At 45.4% G+C, this 10,247-nt stretch overlaps 1 pseudogene; it reads right to left on the reverse strand.

Moving 5' to 3' along the window:
* Window positions 1-2,485: 2,485 nt before the first annotated feature.
* On the reverse strand, window positions 2,486-2,603 carry LOC124557204 (annotated as a pseudogene).
* Between the last annotated feature and the right edge of the window lie 7,644 nt (window positions 2,604-10,247).

Below are 10,247 nucleotides of genomic sequence, written 5' to 3' on the forward strand. Positions count from 1 at the left end.
AGAAGAATCTGGGCGCACTATGATGTCCGTAGTGCAGGCAGTCTCAGAAGACCGAGTAAGGAAGGCCAATTGTGTCCTGATCCAACCACCAGTTTGCCTTATGACCTCCACAAGTAAAACGATGTCGTATCGTATCGGGAGACGTACAACGACTACATAAATCCGTCTCACTAAGCCCAATACGGAAAAGTCGCTCGTTCGTTGGAATCAAGTTATTTACGACCTTGTACCACGAGGACGCTACTCACATCGGCAAAATCGGAAGACTGATATTAAACCAAACTTTCGTTCAGGTTGTTTGCGGCGAGTCTCTTTCAACGAGGTTCGGGCAATGGACTGCTTCCCCACGAGTCTGTAGGAATTTAATGGTCTCTATATGATTTCAGCCCATAAATAGCTCATCGCAAGATAGAAGTCATGAATGTGTTTTAACTTATAATTTATGCGACCAATATCAATAGGGGGTTCAAGACTAGCGGGACAGACAAAGAAAAATAAATGAGACGTGAATGTGTGAGTTTCTTGAGTCATCGTCAAAATAGTATGACGTACATATAGCATCTGCAACTTCCTGTATATATCAGTCAGGTCCAGCCCCCCAAAGGAGCGAGGCTTCGTGATCACCTCATACCGTAAGCGAAATATATGTCTTTTCCATAAGAAACGACCAGAAAATTGTAGTTTCTTCGCTATCGTCGCGGGAAGCGGATAAACTTAGGCCGCGTAATAAGCTTTGCATAAGACATATGTATCCAGTATTCGGACTTTCTGGAGCAGAGTAAGAGGACGCCTTTCATGCTCTAATACAGCTCCCTGAATTTTTTCCGTAGCAGACTTCCAGTTGAGCGCCACCATTTTGAGTGGACAACGATCAATGATGATACCGAGAGACGTATACAGATCCAGCGCAGTAGCCCATGGAACAACCGCGTCATCAAAACCTCGCAAAGGAAGAAGCTTAAGTTTTGCACCTGAACTCCGACAAAAACTATTGATGACAGCCTTCAGTCGAGGTATCTCAGCAGAATTGCGAAGTAGAACAATCACGTCATCCGCATATGCACGAACAGCTATAATCCCGCCAGAAAGCGTCCAACCTGTCAGCTGGGATGCTAGCATGCGGAGTAGGGGCTCCAGGAAAAACACAAACAGACACCGTCAGCGGGCTTCCTTGAGACACTCCCCTACGGATACTTATTAGGGGCGTTAGTTGGCCATTAACAACCACCGAAGCCGAAATACCCGTAAACAGATTTGAGAGCACTCGCCGCGTGTCAATAGTGAAACCAACTGCCTCCAGAATCGGAATCAGAAAGTCGTGATTAACACGATCAAATGCCTTACTGAAGTCTAAAAAAGCAAGAGCACAAGGGACGGACGTTACAGCAGCAACCGAAACCATATCACGAAACTTTAATATAGGGGTAAGAATGGTACGACCAGGTACGCAGCTTTGATGTTTTGTAACAATCGTATCCATCAAAGCCGACGTCCTACTATTAACTGCCCTCGCCACAGTCTCATAATCAAAGTTTAACAAAGTTAGTGGGCGAAAGTGATCAGGGGCAGCCGGTCCAGTGTGTATCGGGATTACAACAATTTTTCCCACTTTGAACAAGGGCGGCACTACTCTACCCTGTAACACCTCATTCAGAAGGGAGGTAAAGGTAGCACCCAACAACGGCCAAAGGCGCACGTAAAATTCCTTTGGAAGTCCATCTAGACCCGGGGACTTTTGATAAGGCGATCCCACTATAATTTTGTAAAGTTCCTCAGACTGAAAGGCAGCTAAGAGCGTTTCATTATGTTCAGATGTAATTGTCGTATACAAGATGCTGACAAGTGGGTCGTAAAAGGTTTTACTGGACTCCTCGATATCGTAGATTTCTACATAGTACTGGTGTAAGATACGCACTATATCAGCTTACGCCATTACGATACATCCATCTTTTGTCGTGGGAGAATGAATACAAGTGCGTCGGCGACGGATCTGATACCGAAGCAAATGATATAAGGAAGTCAGTTCTTCCATCACCAATGATCGCGACTTCGATCGGATTTTCAAACCTTCCATTTCCATTCTCTTCACAGTTAACAATTTTGCCTTACCGGCCTAACATCTGCAATTCGCAGAGGGCTTGATCCGAAGAAGCATAAAGTTCACGCAGGATGGAATAGTAATATTCGTAAGTTCTCCGAAAGTCTCGCGCTTTGGCAGCACAGAAACGTATCAAAGTCTGCGTGAGCCTCGGTTTCGCTAGCTATATCCACCAGTCAAGCACTCCGTCTTCAGGCCACAAGTGGCCCAATGGGACCGTCCGACCGCCGTGTCATCCTCAGCTGAGGATGCAGATAGTAGGGGCGTGTGGTCAGCACACCGCTCTCCCGGTCGTTATAATGGTTTTCCTTGACCGGAGCCGCTACTATTCGGTCGAGTAGCTCCTCAATGGGCATCACGAGGCGAGGCTGAGTGCACCCCGAAAAATGGCAACAGCACATGGCGGCCCAGACGGTAACCCATCCAAGTGCCGGCCACGCCCGACAGCGCTTAACTTCGGTGATCTGACGAGAACCGGTGTATCCACTGTGGCAAGGCCGTTGCCCCATCAGTCAAGGGTGGAGGAGTATTTCCCAGTGGACCGTAGAGTATGCCCCCACACGACTTGCATCACGTCATCGAAAGAAGGGTCAGCTAGATGAGCGACGTTTAGCATCCACGGAGGGCGAAACAATTTGACTGGTTGCCATTCAAGATTGAGAGTTATGGCCACAGCACAGTGATCCGTAAAGGAAGCTGGGATAACTTCAACGTTAAGAATACTATCGCTCAGGAAGTCCGATAAGTAAAATCTATCTAACCTGCTACTAGAAGTCGCAGTAAAGTGGGTAAATTTAACTAATGTCGGGTATTTACATATCCAAACGTCTTTTAGGCGTAAGGAGCGGCCCAATTCATGTAATTCGAGACAGAAATTAAGGTTTGGAGACTGATCCACAGGACGCAATACACAGTTAAAGTCATAACTCAACAGAATACCCGGAGGACTCTTACGCAACAAATAAACAATATCCTCTTCATAAAAACGTGAACGATCCACCACGTGACCAGTGCCAGTAGGGGCATATAAACGAACCAAAGTAAGATTAAAAAGTTGACACCCTATGCCCCTGCCAGAATCCACCATTTCCACTTCAGCAATAGGAATGCTTTCGCGAAAGAATAAGGCGGTCCCCGTAGAATATTCGGGTGCTACATTAAAGATCATACGAAAACCAGATAAGGAGAAATTACTAAATAGCACCTCCTGTAAGAAAACTGTGTCCGCACATGAATCATAAATGAACTGACGCAGCGAAGCCAATCGCAATTCTTATTCCACACGATTAACGTTTAAGGAAAGGAACGTGTAGGCTTGGGTACTTGATCACAGCTGGACAGAGATGTACGGAATATCGGAGTAGAATTATGTAGACAGCTGAGAGTCAAGGTCCACTGTGGAATACACAGTGGAATCACACATCGGGGGACCATAACCCACGTCATCGCAACCTATTTTCTTAGATTTCTTACGAGCCACCGCTCGGTCAAGTTGTATACGCTGTTTCTGCCGGCTACGTGAGATGGCGGCCTCTGCAGACAGAGGCTTGGGAGGGGTCATAGGCACAGCTTCCTCCCCCCCCCCCCCCCCCCCCCCCCGACCTAGGGTCATGTAATGCAATGCCAGTCACTAAGGCGGAAGCATTCTGTGGAATTACCAATACAACAGGTGATACTTGGTCGCTAATTTTCTTCTCCTCGGGAGCTGCTGTAGGCGGCAAATACAGGAAGACGAAGGAACAGGAGGACACTGCATCGTCTTAGGCTGTAACGGAGGACACAAAGACGAACGGGGGGCTCCGCTCCCTCTTCACACACAGGCAGCTCAGAAGGAGCCACTTCGCGACCAGGAGGGATGCTGGAGATAACTTCTTCGCGACTCATCGTACCACGGAGGGGAGGTATAGTAGCATCGAGAGTAGCAGGGGACACAATCGATGCGGAGGAGGTTGGCGCAGAAGGTACAACCAAATCCTCACCATCACCTTCCTGAGTGCTATGTCGCTTGTTTGTCGCCGTTATAAGTTCTATCCTGGGGCCAATAGGATTCAGAACCTGTCGCGGTGGTAAAGGCGGAAATTCATTGACACGATTATCAGAACTGACTGTTTATACATTATAATCCGAAGAAGAAGTAGGTCCGACGGCGGGAGGAGAAGGAACAAGATCAGCAACCGTCAATTTGTGAAGCTGCACTAATGACGGCTTTAATACAAAAACCCTCCGCGGACAATTAGAACGAACGTGTCCACTTTCATTACATAGGAAACAGGTTCCCTCTTGACCAGTATACATGATACTGATGCGGTAACCACACACTTGTAAATGTGATTATATATTGCGTTTGACATGCACTTCCAAGGAAAGAATTCCACTATAACACTGTAATCTGCGTTGAGTAGACCAGCGTTCACGACGAATGTTTTTCACGTTACCATAAGGAGTCAATATGCCCTTTAGAAAACTGTCATCAACTTCCGGCGGGAGGCTGAACACTCGAACATTGGTGTATTCGATTTCAGCATCTGCGAGTGACACTATACTAGGGGAATTATCACGATGTCTGAACAGGATGTGAGAACCATGTCGCGACAGTAATCTTTCAGCGTGAAAGATCCATGAATTTCACGTAAAACACGTACTCGTCAGCATCACAATTCCGCGCGGAGTGGCCGTGCGGTTAGAGGTTCCATGTAACGTGTTGCACGACCCCTGCCGCCGGAGGTTCGAGTCCTCCCTCGGGCATGGGTGTGTGTGTGTGTGTTGTTCTTAGCATAAGTTAATTTAAGTAGTGTGTAAGTTTAGGGACCGATGACCTCAGTAGTTTGGTCCCTTAAGAATTCACAGACATTTGAACACATTTCAGCGTCAAAATAAGCGGTGTGGACCTGATCAGAGTTCACATGAATTGTATCGAGAAGCCAATCGTGGATTTCTAGGGTCCCAGGCTGAATGTGTCACGTTGTTTTATCGAAGCGGAAAGTTCATTGAGATGAGCAACCTCCTGCTGTAGTGAATCGCGCTGCTGTTGAAGTGAAAAGCGGCCTTCATATTATGCAGAAGACGTAACACAATCTTCTTGTGTGAAGCACCCATGCACATTTCGCAGTGAGGTGTGTATGGAATGGGCAGAAGCTGTCGCGATGAGGGAGACATGGAAGACGCATTAATCTTCATGCCTTCTGATCTGGCAGAATGGCTTCTTGCGTCCAGCGTAGGAGACAGCATGCCTAAAGCCGGAGATTGCACAAGAAGATGATTATAGAGGTCCATAGGTAATGGAAAAATTTAAGAAAATCGGCCCCCAATATGGGGCCAAACATGCAGGCCATTAACAATCATCATGAGGGTGAGAAAACATTTTGCAGGTTTAATTTCATATGACTCTGAGGCATGTCCTTCACATCCCGTAAAACACCACTTATATTCAAACCTGTGTTGACCAAAATTCCATACCAGATATCTTTTCAAACACAAATAATCGTGAAGATTCACATTTAGCAGAAGCTGTGGCATTGTCATTACAACTACAATCTTATTGGTTATACAACGGATATGCACGTCTATACACATCCGTTGTTGATATCTGGGAACCCACACAGTTTGCAACATCATCTAGCATTTCGCCTGAAGTGTCTATGGAACCAACACCATTCGAATTTGCGTGGCTGCCGCTCGTCAATGCGCCGTACGCTCCTTGGGCTGTCAGCTGCCAGCTTGGCGTAGAGTCTTGCCAGTTCAGTGAGGATTCTCTCAATAGGTGGCTCTGGTGGTTGCACAGCCGAGACGAGACTTCAGTGACAGCGAAACATGGGAAGTGACGTAGTTGAAGGCGTTGTGAATATTGACTTTGAAGACGATATTTTAGATGAGGCAGAAATATCTGTGTTTGTTTTATGTTATTGTTTTTGTTGACGTGGTAGATGCTGCATAAATCCTTTTCAGCGATGAATTTTTTTAATAATTTCAATTTTGACAGTTATTTTTAACACTATATTTGAGATGTAAGGAAGTCATTGCAAATATATTTCTTCAACAAATGCTTCAATTTACTGTACAACAATGAAAATAGGAAATGGCCACATTTGTGTACATGGTGCATAGCAAGTTACATGAAAGCAAACATGGTGAAAACATAAAGAAACTAAAAAATGTGATAAATAATAGCGAAATTCAAGTAAGAAGGAATTGTTCACATCATGTATTGTGGAAGAACTCCGTACATTGTGGGCAAACAAGAACCTTGCACTTTTGCAGATGTATCTTGTTCTTCTTTTGCAGTTTTTATTTCTGTACCGAGGAAGATTCTCACATTCCTTTTTTGTTTTTTTTTTGTTTTTCAGGGTAATGGGCTATTCCATCCAGTCTTATATATGCAGTACACCCAGTGCGTTGCCTTTTCTTCCAGTGAGTATGGTCAGTGGTGTTAGATGGTCTGCCACACTTCCTTTGCAGGCTTCCAAGCTATGTAATTGTTGTAGCAACTGAGGCCTTGTATTCCACCAAAGAAATATATCTCTCAGTGCCTCTTTTGTAAAGAATCCATGCATTTACTAGTGCAACATTATAAAAGTGGAAAAATATTCTCAAATAAAACTTCTTGCTCTTCATTGTGTGAGGGTAGTGTGCAACCATCTGGTCAGTCATGTCTACTCAGCCCATGAATTTGTTGTAGCATGCAACAACATCTGGCCTCTCGAAATCTATGCGAGCATGGTTCTTCACGTCCCATCACAGTATCAGTTGTTGTCCCTCCAGAAAAGGTAGATATCATGTGGACAATGTTTCTCTCCACCCATCACTAAACTGTAATATTGTCATTAGAAGTAGCAATAGACATTGAACCTCGACATGATTCCATTAGAGCTTTGCTGTTGGTCAATTTACTCTCTGCACCCTACAGTCTGTTCGACCTTATGGTTCCCAATACATGAATTTTCTTTTGCTTGAGATATGAAAGCAATGGGATTGCTGCGAATAAATGGTCAAGAATGATCTTGTGATTTTTTCCTTCTAGCCCCTGGCACAATCTTACGACAGTGTCCCCAATAGGACTGAAGCTCAGTGTGTAATTCCGCTCCCGCCTTTTCTCTTGGTACATCTCAAAAAATGTTGCGCATCAATCTGAGCTAGAGCGTACCCATGATTTCAATCCCCACTTTTAGGGCTTAGACTTTATATACTGTTTTGCCCTGCTTCTACCCTTGAAGAGGATAATCATTTCACTTACAGACTGATATTCAGTAGGAGTTACATTCCCCGAAAATGTCTCTTTCATTGTGTCCAATATGGGTTTCACCTTCACAAACATGTCAGAGTTATTTCCCGGGATTTCGTTCAAAAATGGTTCAAATGACTCTGAGCACTATGGGACTTAACATCTGTGGTCATCAGTCCCCTAGAACTTAGAACTACTTAAACCTAACTAACCTAAGGACATCACACACATCCATGGCCAAGGCAGGATTCGAACCTGCGACCATAGCAGTCGCGCGGTTCCGGACTGAGCGCCTGAACCGCTAGACCACCGCGGGCGGCCGGGATTTCGTCTTTGTCCACAAAACGTAAATACGTTTTTAGACTACTGGCCAGTAAAACTGCTACAAGACGAAGATGAAGTGCTACGGACCCGAAATTTAACTGACAGCACGAAGATACTGTGATATACAAAGGATTAGCTTTCCAGAGCATTCACACAAGGTTGGCGCCAGTGGCGACACCTACAACGTGCTGACATGAGGAAAGTTTCCAACCGATTTCTCATACACAAACAGCAGCTGACACGGCGTTGCCTGGCAAAACGTTGTTGTGATGCCTCGTGTAAAGAGGAGAAATGCGTACCATCACGTTTCCGACTTTGATAAAGGTCGGATTGTAGCTTGAGCGATTGCGGTTTATTGTATCGCGACATTGCTGCTCGCGTTGGTCGAGATCCAATGACTATTAGCAGAATTTGGAATCGGTGGGTTCAGGAGGGCAATACGGAACGCCGTGCTGCATCCCAACGGCATTGTATCACTAGCAATGGAGATGACAGGCACCTTATCCACATCGCTGTAACGGATCGTGCAGCCACATCTCGATCCCTGAGTCAACAGATGGGGATGTTTGCAAACAACAACCATCTGAACGAACAGTTCGACGACGTTTGCAGCAGTGTGGACTATCAGCTCGGAGACCATGGCTGCGGTTACCCTTGACGCTGCATCACAGAGAGGAGCAGCTGCGATGGTGTACTCAACCTGGGTACACGAATGGCAAGACGTCATTTTTTCAGATGAATCCAGGGTCTGTTTACAGCATCATAATGGTCGCATCCGTGTTTTTCGACATCGCGGTGAACGCACATTGGAAGCGCGTATTCGTCAGCGCCATACTGGCGTATCACCTGGCGTGATGGTATGGGGTGCCATCGGTTACATTGGTTACACATCTTGACACCTCTTGTTCGCACTGACGGCACTCTGAACAGTCGACGTTACATTTCGGATGTGTTATGACCCATGGCTCTACCCTTCATTCGATCCCTGCGAAACCCTACATTTCAGCAGGATAATGCACGACCGCATGTTGCAGGTCCTCTATGGGCACTTCTGGATACAGAAAATGTTCGACTGCTGCCCTGGCCTTCACATTCTCCAGGTCTCTCACCAATTGAAAACGTCTGCTCAATGGTGGCTGAACAACTGGCTTGTCACAATACGCCAGTAACCACTCTTGATGAACTGTGGTATTGTGTTGAAGCTGCATGGGAAGCTGTACCTGTACATGCCATCCAAGCTCTGTTTGACTCAATGCCGAGGCGTCTCAAGGCCATTATTATGGCCAGAGGTGGTTGTTCTGGGTACTGATTTCTCAGGATCTATGCACCCAAATTGCGTGAAAATGTAATCACATGTCAGTTCTAGTATAATATATTTGTCTAATGAATACCCTCTTATCATCTGCATTTCTTCTTGGTGTAGCAATTTTAATGGCCAATAGTGTAAGTTGATTGGTTCAAATGATTGTGGTTAGAATATCGTATTTTCCCACAGAATATAAATGTATAGGATTTATTTAATACTGTGATTATGTACTCTAGCTGCAGGTGTAGTGTTGTAACGGTGAACGTTATAAACTGCAGATTTAGTTTCATAGCTGTGTGCACATGAAAGGATACACAGCTGTGTTGTATGCAACGTAGTGCTGTTGTAATGATTGTTGGAAGGCTTCTTCAAAGTTAACTCTCAACATATTGAGTTGTTAAGTAATGCAGTTGTTGGACTTTATTTTTAGTCACTGAAGCATATAACGATGGAACTAGCTAAAAACACGAAGAGATATGCAGCAAAACTGGAGATACTGTGGGAAATTTGGATTTGCAAAACAATAGCAGGTGAGGATTTATATTGTGGCGCCGATGAAATCGACACCAACATCGACATGTATTCATCTTTGGACTCTAGGCATTATCTTTGGCTATTTCGCCATATTCAGTTCAGTTTTTTGTGATCCTTGTATGTGTTAAGGTTAATAAATGAACTATTTGTAAATGGGTGTGATTATTGGTGCAACCAACAAGGTAACCCTGGTGACCCCGAGTTGTAACGTCTTTCGTTTTCGCAGTTTTACTGTGTCCGCGACCTCTTCGTTGGTTATTTTCGCGTGTATTACATCGACACAGTATTCGAACAATGACTTCGTCTCAGTGCCTAACGTCGGATTTTGTGATTGACATGCATCATGTCGCAGGCGATGTACACCCGCCAGGACTGCAACATGATGCCTCTCACTCGATGATTCCGCCAGACGTTTTCGAGCCTGCAACAATAAGTGAGGTTAGGAGTGCGCATGACTCTGGCTATCAAACTCCTTTGTTCCCACCCCATGTGCCCTCCCTGTGCAGTTACCTCTTACGGATCTCCACGCAGTGCAGGACCAATGCCGATTTCTGCAAATGCTTCGTCGGACAACCTACTACCACCAGGACAACGATTTGCCATGCTGCAATCCGTGCAGTACCATGCAGATACCTGCCACGTGGCCGGAACTGCTTCGTTCACAGGTCTACCTCCTCAGCATCAGACCACGCCCCCACGTGTCTCAGTTCAGCTTTGGCACATGCCTTCCTAATTCTATACCTCGGCCTGCAACAGGAACAATAACC

This window comes from Schistocerca americana, chromosome X (assembly GCF_021461395.2).
Source record: "Schistocerca americana isolate TAMUIC-IGC-003095 chromosome X, iqSchAmer2.1, whole genome shotgun sequence".
Taxonomy (NCBI): Eukaryota; Metazoa; Arthropoda; class Insecta; order Orthoptera; family Acrididae; genus Schistocerca; species Schistocerca americana.